This window comes from Poecile atricapillus, chromosome 4, assembly GCF_030490865.1.
Source record: "Poecile atricapillus isolate bPoeAtr1 chromosome 4, bPoeAtr1.hap1, whole genome shotgun sequence".
NCBI classification, from domain to species: domain Eukaryota; kingdom Metazoa; phylum Chordata; class Aves; order Passeriformes; family Paridae; genus Poecile; species Poecile atricapillus.
In genome coordinates, this window is record NC_081252.1 from 5,358,552 (window position 1) to 5,367,904 (window position 9,353).

Consider the following 9,353-nt stretch of genomic DNA (forward strand, 5'->3'; position numbering starts at 1 on the left):
TGCATTGCATCTGACAGCCCTAACAACATGTTTAATACAACATTTTAACTCTAAGTAGATGAAGAATCAGAAGGGAACACTTTTTTCAGATTCCATTGTTTCAGAACACAGTTCTGTATAAATGAAATTATCCTACTTAAAAGTTATTTCCACTTTGATATTACTTCTATTTAATGGGACAGTTTTATTTTGGGAAGATTACTTTCTGACATACTGCAAATTATTTTCCCCAAACAATATGGTTTATCCTTCTCTATCTGCTGTAACCAAATTTGTCTCAATAGTCTCCTGCTTCTGGTATATAACTCTGGCAATTCAACATCCCAACTTCTTTTAAAATGACAATCCTAAGGTGTCACTTGCAAAGACAAACAATACAAAACGTGCTGTCTCTGACTGCTACTGCACAACTCAGTGATGGATTTATTCAGGCTTTATTTCAGCCACTTTGTTACCAGAAAGTTCTGCTCCTGCAGAACAACACAAGTTCTGCCAGTGATGCTGGCCAGACTTGACTTTTTTCCTGCCATCTGAGTTTGCATTCAGGAGACTCTTCAAGGATGCTCACTCACCTAACTCAAACACTGCCATCCTCTTCTCCATGGCAAAACCATTTAGGAAGCTTCACCTTTATTTCTGCTCTCTCCCATGGGATTTGTTTGCCTAAGGAAAACACCTACTTAACAAGGAGGTAAATCTCATTTTTAAGTGCATGGACAGAGAATGTTTTGGAAAAGAGCAAATGCAATTTTAAAGCAAATTAAAAGTTTAACCGCAGGGTCAAACCTTTCATTTAAGAGAGCAAAGAATGCAGAGCTGCTGTGGCTTGACAAGTGTATTAACACTGAAGAAACCCAAAAACTTGGTTAAAAATGAAACAAAAATGACCCACTGCATGCAGTGCTGTCCTTGTCTTTCCTTCTTGCAGTTCCTCATCCCATTAACAAACTTCTAAGAAAACATTCTCCCTTCTCTTTAGTGCAAACAGGGCAACAATCAGGATGTTAGAGATTTGCAGCTTCTAGACCAAGTTGAGAAAGGTGATCTCCTATTTCCTGCTTTGGGACAACACTCCTCACAAAAAGCACACAAGAAACACAGGAAGAAATAATGGGAAGATGTTAGTGCTACTGACCAACCACTGTCACCTCACTTGAACAGCACAACAGAGTGGAAAAGGACCTTCAGGAATGTACAGCTCTAAACATTCAAATGGAAATTGTCCAGTCATTTACTGACAGCTTTTAAGAGCAATATTAGCACAAACCCTCCCTGCAAGCAAGTGCCATATAACAGAGATGAGAGAGGTGAAATGCTGCAAACAGCTCCTGACATCCAAACCTATCTCAAACAGCCAATAACCCAGTCCACTCTTCACATTTGATGCTGCCATTTACTGCTGCTCACCACATTCACCTCCTGCTTGTAAGACTCACAACAAGTGCATTAAATATGAACAGCTCCTGAGTGGAGCCCTCCAGTTCCAACCATGAACAACTATTCACTTTCAGATGAAAATACCGCTTTGCTGCATTGACCATCAGTTTGTGCACATACTTTACCTCTACATCGTTGGTGTTCATCCTTGTTCCATCCTTGCCAACGAAGATATCATCTATGTCAACCAGAATGTACCTATCCAAGGATAGGGTGAGTTTCTTTCCAGACAGGAAAGAGATGGCATCTACGAAAATCAGCTTGTGCAGCCAAAAATTCAAGTTCTTGCCGAAAAGGACTCGTTGAATCCCATCGTGGAGCCCCAAGTCATGTATTACTGTGGCATAGAGAGCACCTAGAGCAGCAGGTGGAGAAAGGTTTTCTGGTGTCTTTACTTTTGCAAATATCACTGGTTGATAAGTTGTGTGATTAACCTGGAAAACGGCCCAGGCATTTCCAAGCAAGGGCCCTTCCTCAAGCTTAGAAGGTTTAGTCACATGGAGCAGTGGGGAATGAGGGTTAATGCAACAGTCCTGAACACCCAGATTGCTGTGGACATGGAAAGGAAAACCCTTCAACTCAAAGCTCTGCAAGCTGTTCTCAGTGCCTTTGTGAAATCCAATCACACCTACACCGTACTCCAGGCAGTACTTATCTAGAAGGCCTCTGTTCCAAGAGTCCATATTCACCTACTTCAGAATATTTTCATACACTAGGAGAGCGTATTTGCCTCTGCTTTTGTCTAGAAGCACTGGGAGGTCACCTTTCCCAGATGCAATCTCAAGGTGAAACTGAAACCTGCTGGATTCCAGAATGGTTCTTATATCTTGGCCTAAGCTTGAGTGCTGGCTTTCCACAAACACCAGCACTACCAGGTCTGTCCTCAGGGGATCGATGGGCTTCGTGCTCTTCATCTCCATCAGCTTGGATGGCAACGGTTGAGGATCACCACATTCCACTTCTGAAGAGGTTTCAGGAAGCTCATTCTCCTCTTTGTAGCCATTATACAAGTAGTAGGCAGAAATAACTATGCTCACCATACAAAAAGTGGCCAGCAAAATTACTCTTCTTTGGAAATGTCTGTGAAGTTTCAGGATAAAACTCATGGTGTTTACTTGCCTTAGATAGCTCTCAACAGCAGCATGAAAAACAAACACAGATTCTCAACAACTTGTTCCAGTCCTCTGAAATATTTATGTCACCATTGCAGCACACACATCTGTCTTCCACAGAGCTTTACCCAAGGTATGGTCTAGAAGAAAAGAAAATCAGAGATTTAATTGAGGCATCACCTTGTGAAGTATCACCTGCTTAAACTAATGGGGAGTAAAGAAACCACTGCCAGCCAGAGAGTTGGAGACCAACAGCTCCAAGTCTTGCAATAATGTATTTTTTTCCCTGCTCCCACTACTTGCCACGTGCATTTGAAGGTCTCTGAATCTCACAGGTTCCTCAGCTCAGAGGATCAAATAAAGGAGGAAGAGGTACTGAAAAGCAAGGCATAAAAGCAAAGTATTTACTGTGCTTTAGAAATTATTTTCACCTAAAGATAAAAGTTAATTCCCAAGTAGACAGCTGCTAACAACCAAAATACTGAAGAAAACTTATCAACTTCTTCCTTCTACTCCTAAAAAGCTGGGGGAACATGATTAAACAAATTTTATCTTTTATTAGTTTTCCCAAGAACTAAGAACGTACACAACTGTTGTACAAACATACACTGATGCACTCTATATTACATCTACTCTAGGAATGTTTTCAAAGCAAAACCTCCTTCCTGCAACATCAGAGGAAAACAAAGCATTTCTCTGGACTGTGGAGTCTTGCAGACTGTTAGAAGCACTTGCCAATTCTTTGCATTAAAAACAAAATACAATAATCAAGCTGTTAAATTGGAGAAGAGAAAGTCATAACTCAAAAGTTAAACCTAACAGGCAGATCACCTAAGGATATACTTATGCTTTATCTTGTATTTAAGGAAAGAATAATTTTTCAAGCCAGCAGTACAACTGCTGTCAAAACTCCCTAGTAAAACAACTGGATGGTGTGACAAGCATAAAATAATGATCATAAGTCATAAACAAAGCTTCAAAGCAGATCTTGGAAAATATTAGGTGTGTGAAGATCTAGAACATGGCCACTCTAACTTCAGCGTAGTTTGCACCCAGGTCCATTTGGAAATGGGATTAGGATAAGGTGGGGCATTAACATGGTCATTTCCCAACTGAGAGCTTAATCCTTCCAGTCCTGGTTGGTTTCTTTTTTTATTCCTACATTGTAAGCAAATTGGTCTTTCGCTACAGATTTTCAAAAAAGCTAAAATATGATGTACTTAACAGTACCTATGTCATGTCCACAAATTTAATTAAACCCTGAAGACAGATCTTCCCGGTGCCAAGATGAGCATCAAGTAAAACTAAACGAGAAAGATCAGATGAGGGAGAGGAAAAGAAACTCCAAGGCATTCTATTCATCAAAACCGCAAAATTCAGCATCAAGAGCGAGCGTACGTGAGCCGTCTCATTCATAGTTAAGAGTCAGAGCAAGATTCCTGCTGTCTGCATAGATTTTACTCTCCTCACTGTCTACTCAGATACCTCTTTATCAATCCCTTCTCTTCTGGGAAGACTTGAACCCAGCCTTGAACCTGACCTGCAGCTGCACAAAGTCCTGCTCAAAGCTTTTGGGCAGGAAACCTGCCCTTCACCCACGCTCACTAATCAGTGCTGGACTAAAGTAACACAACCCCAGCTTCTCGGTTTCTGTCTGAAAAAAAACCTGAGGAATGCAGAAAGACCAAACAACAACATGGAAGTACCTTTAGAAGAAATTAACATTCTTAAGCATTGAAATGTCTGATCCTTGCCACACCAGCTTCAAGAATTTCAGTCTGGATGGCATAACAGAGACATTTAATATGGGAACAAGTCAGGTGACAAAGAGAAGTTCCACCCTGAATGAGTTAACACCAGACAGAGGCTTCCAGACAGATGATTTTTCATTACACACACCAAGGGTTCTCTTCATCTTGGGTTTCCAGCTCAGCTGCCTGAATGCCAAGAAACACATCATTTTAGTGCCTAAAATTATCACTGACTGCATTCTGCAGGAAAGCTCTACATACACCTACTTGTCTTTGACAACCACAGACCTGGCTGGTCCAGATACAGAAAAAGTGAGAACTGACACTGACCTAAGCTCAGAGCAAGGAAGGGCCGATGAGACAGAGCTGCTTGAACCGGGTATTACACAAGGGTTGCAACCCAAGAAACACTTGCAGCAAGGACACGGTTCCTAATGCCATTCCATAGAGAGGAAAATCTGGAGCCAGCCCAGAAACCCGTGTCTGCTTCAAGAAAAGCCCAGTCACTGTATCCTCAGCTCCTAATTGCGGGCACCCCCGTGGGGCTACAGCGGGCAGCTGCAAGGAGGAGTGGCTGGAACTGCCAAGACAGATGTGAGGTTCCTCTGTGAGGAATGAGGAACTCTCTGAGGCAGCAGGACACAGCCAGACTTGGCACAGTCCCTGCTGAAGACAGTCAGGAAGCAGGACGGAACAGAGCAAGGCACAAGTTTTAAATGCACGCTCTCTTGTATCAGCTTGAGGCTCACGTAATTTTCACTTGCTGGTTTGTATGGCAGGAGTTCAAAAGAACGCAGGAAGAAGAAAACAAACAATTCAAAGAGAACATGCATTTTACAGTATCAACAGTCTCAAGGCCTTGACAAGATACAGTTCCTTTCCTCCAGGGACAGCAGCATTTTCCCCTGAGCAACAGAACTTGCTGGATACTCTAGTGCTGTATTACAGCTAAAATAACTCACAGTGCACCCCTGACAGCGCCATCCTTGGGATGCTCCTCACATGACACACTGTGGGACCTATGGAGATTGGGACAGCGACCTTTATCACATCTCTAGACGTGGCTTCAGGGAAGATGGTCCTTGCTCACTATCATTTCCTACAGTAAAACCAGACAAAAGGTCTAATTCTCAATGTACCTACAGTGAGTGTGTGAGAAGCAGCATTTCAGAAGAGGACAGTACCTGAAGAGTCTCACTTTCATTACAAAAGAACACAATACTTTACTAAAGGAAGGAAAAGTCATGATAGCTTTGACATCAATAAAAAATATCCAAGAATAAGAAAAAGGCTTAAAGAAAAAACCAGAAAGAGTCTAGGAAGTCTTCACAAGAGTTCAAGCTTGTTAGTATTGTTCTAGTGAAAAAAACCATGAAAAAACCCCCATAGATAGCATAAGCAGTCTCAGCTCTTTTTGATTTCTACAGTCATGGAATTCAGTGACAGAGGAATGTGGTCCCACCTGTACCTCAAAGCACTTGAGAACAGGTGTCAGATATTATATGAATCCAAAGTTCCACAAAGCTGATGTCACAATAAATTTTACCTATAGAATAATCCGTATGGTATTTTTCCATGGTTTGAAGCAATAAAATTTGCATGTTTTTTTTTGATCTAGAACTTCATTGCTTTAAAAGAACCTGCATTTGTTCTCCTACAACCTGCATTTGATGTCCTATTTTGCATTTTCATGCCACCATGTTAAAATTCAGACCAGAACCCTTTACCTCTGCTGCTCAAAGTAGCAGGTGCCAAAATGCTCATTTTAAGGTGAAAATTAGCATCTTTGAATATTCAGAATTTGGTTTTTCACTTACAGTCTCACTATGGAGAAGATCTTGCTAAGAGAAAGCTGAGTCACGGAAGCAAGTGTTGCATTTTGTTATGAACACAGACAGCAAGGCTCAGTGCTCCTGTCATCTACTGCAGAAGCCCAGAACTAGTTCACATGAAAATCTTGCTGGCAGTATAAAGAAATATCACCTTCTTAAGCAGAAGATTTAGCACTCTGAACAGCACTGCTGGGCAGTCACAATTACAGGCATCTGCAGGCAACCAGCACAAAATAGCTGCATCTGAATAGAGATCTTCAGTTTGGATTGGCTTGGGGGGTTTATCATGGCTCTGCTTGTTCTGTTTCAGGTTTTTAAATTCACTAACAAAGTGCCACTGATGACAGAACAAATACTGTGAGGAACCCCAAAGACATGAAGCACACCTCGAGTTCCTACCACTTGCAGCTTTCTTTCGTTTGTTGTTTCATTGGTAAGAATAAATGACCAAATTCTTGACTTCTGTAAATCACGTCACCCTGATAATTTAATGGAAACTCTTCCAGGGAATGCAGCCTACTAAATTCTTCACAGCAGTTCTCAATCCAGTAAAAAAAGACGCTCAAGTAAGAAACTAGGTACCTGCACAGGCACATAAAACTGCAGAGAATTTAAAAAAAAATCTATTAAAGTTGAGTCATGAGTATCAACACAATTTTTAAAATGACAAGAAACTTTTCTGCACTGTGGTAATACCAAGACCAAAGCAATGGGCTCAACTGAAATATCCATAAATAAGTGAGGAATTGTTCTCAAATCAAATTTGTCAAAGCCCAGTAGGAAAATTCTGGTTTAGTCTTACCTCAGGCCCGTGCTAGGGCAACTGCTTACTGTGACCCTTGAGTAGAAACAATACAGCTGGGTCAAATTTATAAGTAAAAACATCCTGTTAAAGGGTAACAAAAACCCTTTTCATCAAGAACTACTAAAACAGAGCCAGTTCTGGGTTGAGTATCCATCAGTATTATTCAGGTAGATCACATTTTTCTGGGGACATATTTTAAATAATTCTCTTCTAATAATCCCCATCATTCTCATCCTGTTCTTTACCTGCCTGGACAGTGCCACAGTGCTGGTGACATGCTGGTGATTTATTACACAAAGGATGAGTTTTAAATGAAGAGCAGAAAAAAAGGAGGCATATTGTTTAGTGTATTACTACAGACATTTAAATCTCCACTGATTAGAATGCTGCTTAACTGCTTTGAACATAAAGGTCTGCTCTGGCCAGTCACTAAGAAATACAAGTTCCTCAAAGGAAGCATTCTGAAGTCATTTTAGCGTTACTAAAATGGAAATCTTTGGATATAGAGATGATATGGTAGGAAGCAGCAAAGTGCAACTGAACACAACCAAACCTGGGGTGAACAGCAGGGCTCAGATTGTTAAATCAGTTACAAAAACACCAAACAAGCGTCCAAACCCTGAGCATGCCTACTTACAGCATTATTTTACTGACTGAAGTATTCAACAGCTCAAAGGAGTAAATCCAGGCTGAGAATGAGACCTTACAACTGCATATTAAAAAGATATTTTCAGCTTGTAAAAATGGTGATATGAGACATGACAAGGGAAGTCTTTGAGACCCTTTAATATCACATAACAAACTCTGGAATGTGTGAATATTGAAGGGCTTATATTCTCTCATAGCTGTGAAGGAAATAAAAAAAAAAAAAGGCAATGGTTTAGGCAGCACAGCAATTCTGGTGGATAGAAATTCTTTTCATTCTTTTTCAAGTCCTTGAGGTAAGCAGTTCTCAGTTTCTACTGTAACATCCTTAGCTCCATGCTGCATTGCCTAATGCAGCACTAGAGACACCTTTGAAAAGTCTCTAGTGATAGAGATCCAGGATAGAGATCCATACATGACAGTTTGTCAAGAAAAAATATTTATAACCATTAAACGTACAATGTTTAAAAATAGTTTAAAAGAAGGCTCTGAAGACTTCAACAGAACACAGAAGTTTGGTTTAGTCTTCACATCACTCTTCACCTTCACACAAAACTTTCTACAGGAAGAGCTTTAAGCTCCTGACATCACACAATTTTTCTGAGATAAACCCTGTAATTCTTCAGCAATTGCAGAAACTTCACTATCTAAACAGTAAATGATTTGCTCAAGGTCTCTGAGATAAATGTCCAGCACACTGTCTGGTCCATGCCCATACCATTACTTCCCTTTTCTCCTACAGCTGCCAAGAATAAAGAGTTAATAAGGCAGAGTTCAGCACCATTCCTTCAGAGAGAACTGCCTGGGATGCTGAGAGCGAGAGAAACCCCGTTTCTTTCACTTACCATTTTCTTAGGAAGAGAAACCCCCACCACACCAAACCCTGAAGCAATTATCCAGCACAGCACACCAGGGAGTGAATTGAATAATAGAAAAGTTTTCTGCCGTTTCCCGAGGGTTGCACATGACAGCTGAAACGAGCAGCAACACACATCCATTTCTGATGGCATCTGGGGAATCCAAGCAGCTATAACCACCTGAAGTTATGAAGAATTACCACACTAGGCTGACAAATTTTGCTCCCCAACAGAGCCATAACCAATTCTCACAAACACCAGAGGGCAACAGCGTCGCGCAGAACGCCGCGAGGAGAGCGAAAGGGAAAAGCCCGGCCACTGAAGGGCTGCTGCGGGGACCGCGCCGGGCAGATGCCGAGTGCGCCGGGAAACAAGAAAAACCAACCCAAAGCCCAAGAAACACCAGCGAACAGCCCCGCAAACGCTGCCTCCGCAGCGGGAGCCTCAGCGCCGGGCAGCCGCCCCGTCCCGCCGCGCTCCCGGCCCGGGCGGTGCCCGCAGCGGAGCGGGAGCCTGCGGCCGCCTCGGGCACAACTTTGCCGGGATCAGGGGGCCGGCGAGCGCCGACTTGTGCGCCTCGGCCGCGCCGGGCCCGCGGGCACCGCCCGCCCCGCTGCTCACCTCCAGCCGCGCTCCGCCGACATGTCCCCCCGCGCTGCCTCAGAGCCCGCTGCCGGCCGTGCCCTCAGCACAGGCTCCTCCGGGACAGGCGCCGGCACCCGGCGGGCGCGGAGTCGCCCCGGGCGCGGAGGTGCGGCGGGGCTGCCGCCGGGGCTGCAGCACCGCCCGCCAGCCTCGCCGCGCCCTCCCGGAGGAGGAGCCGCGCTCGCCGGCCAGGGGCGGCCGGGGGCTCCGCCGCGCCTCCTCCCGCATCGCCCGCCCTCCTCCGAGGCTCGGCCGGGCCGGGGGCGGCC

General features: G+C 43.5%; 1 pseudogene; it reads right to left on the bottom strand.

Annotated features, from left to right (window-relative positions):
• Positions 1–1,412: 1,412 nt before the first annotated feature.
• Positions 1,413–9,141, bottom strand: LOC131578660 (bifunctional heparan sulfate N-deacetylase/N-sulfotransferase 3-like; annotated as a pseudogene).
• Positions 9,142–9,353: the final 212 nt, after the last annotated feature.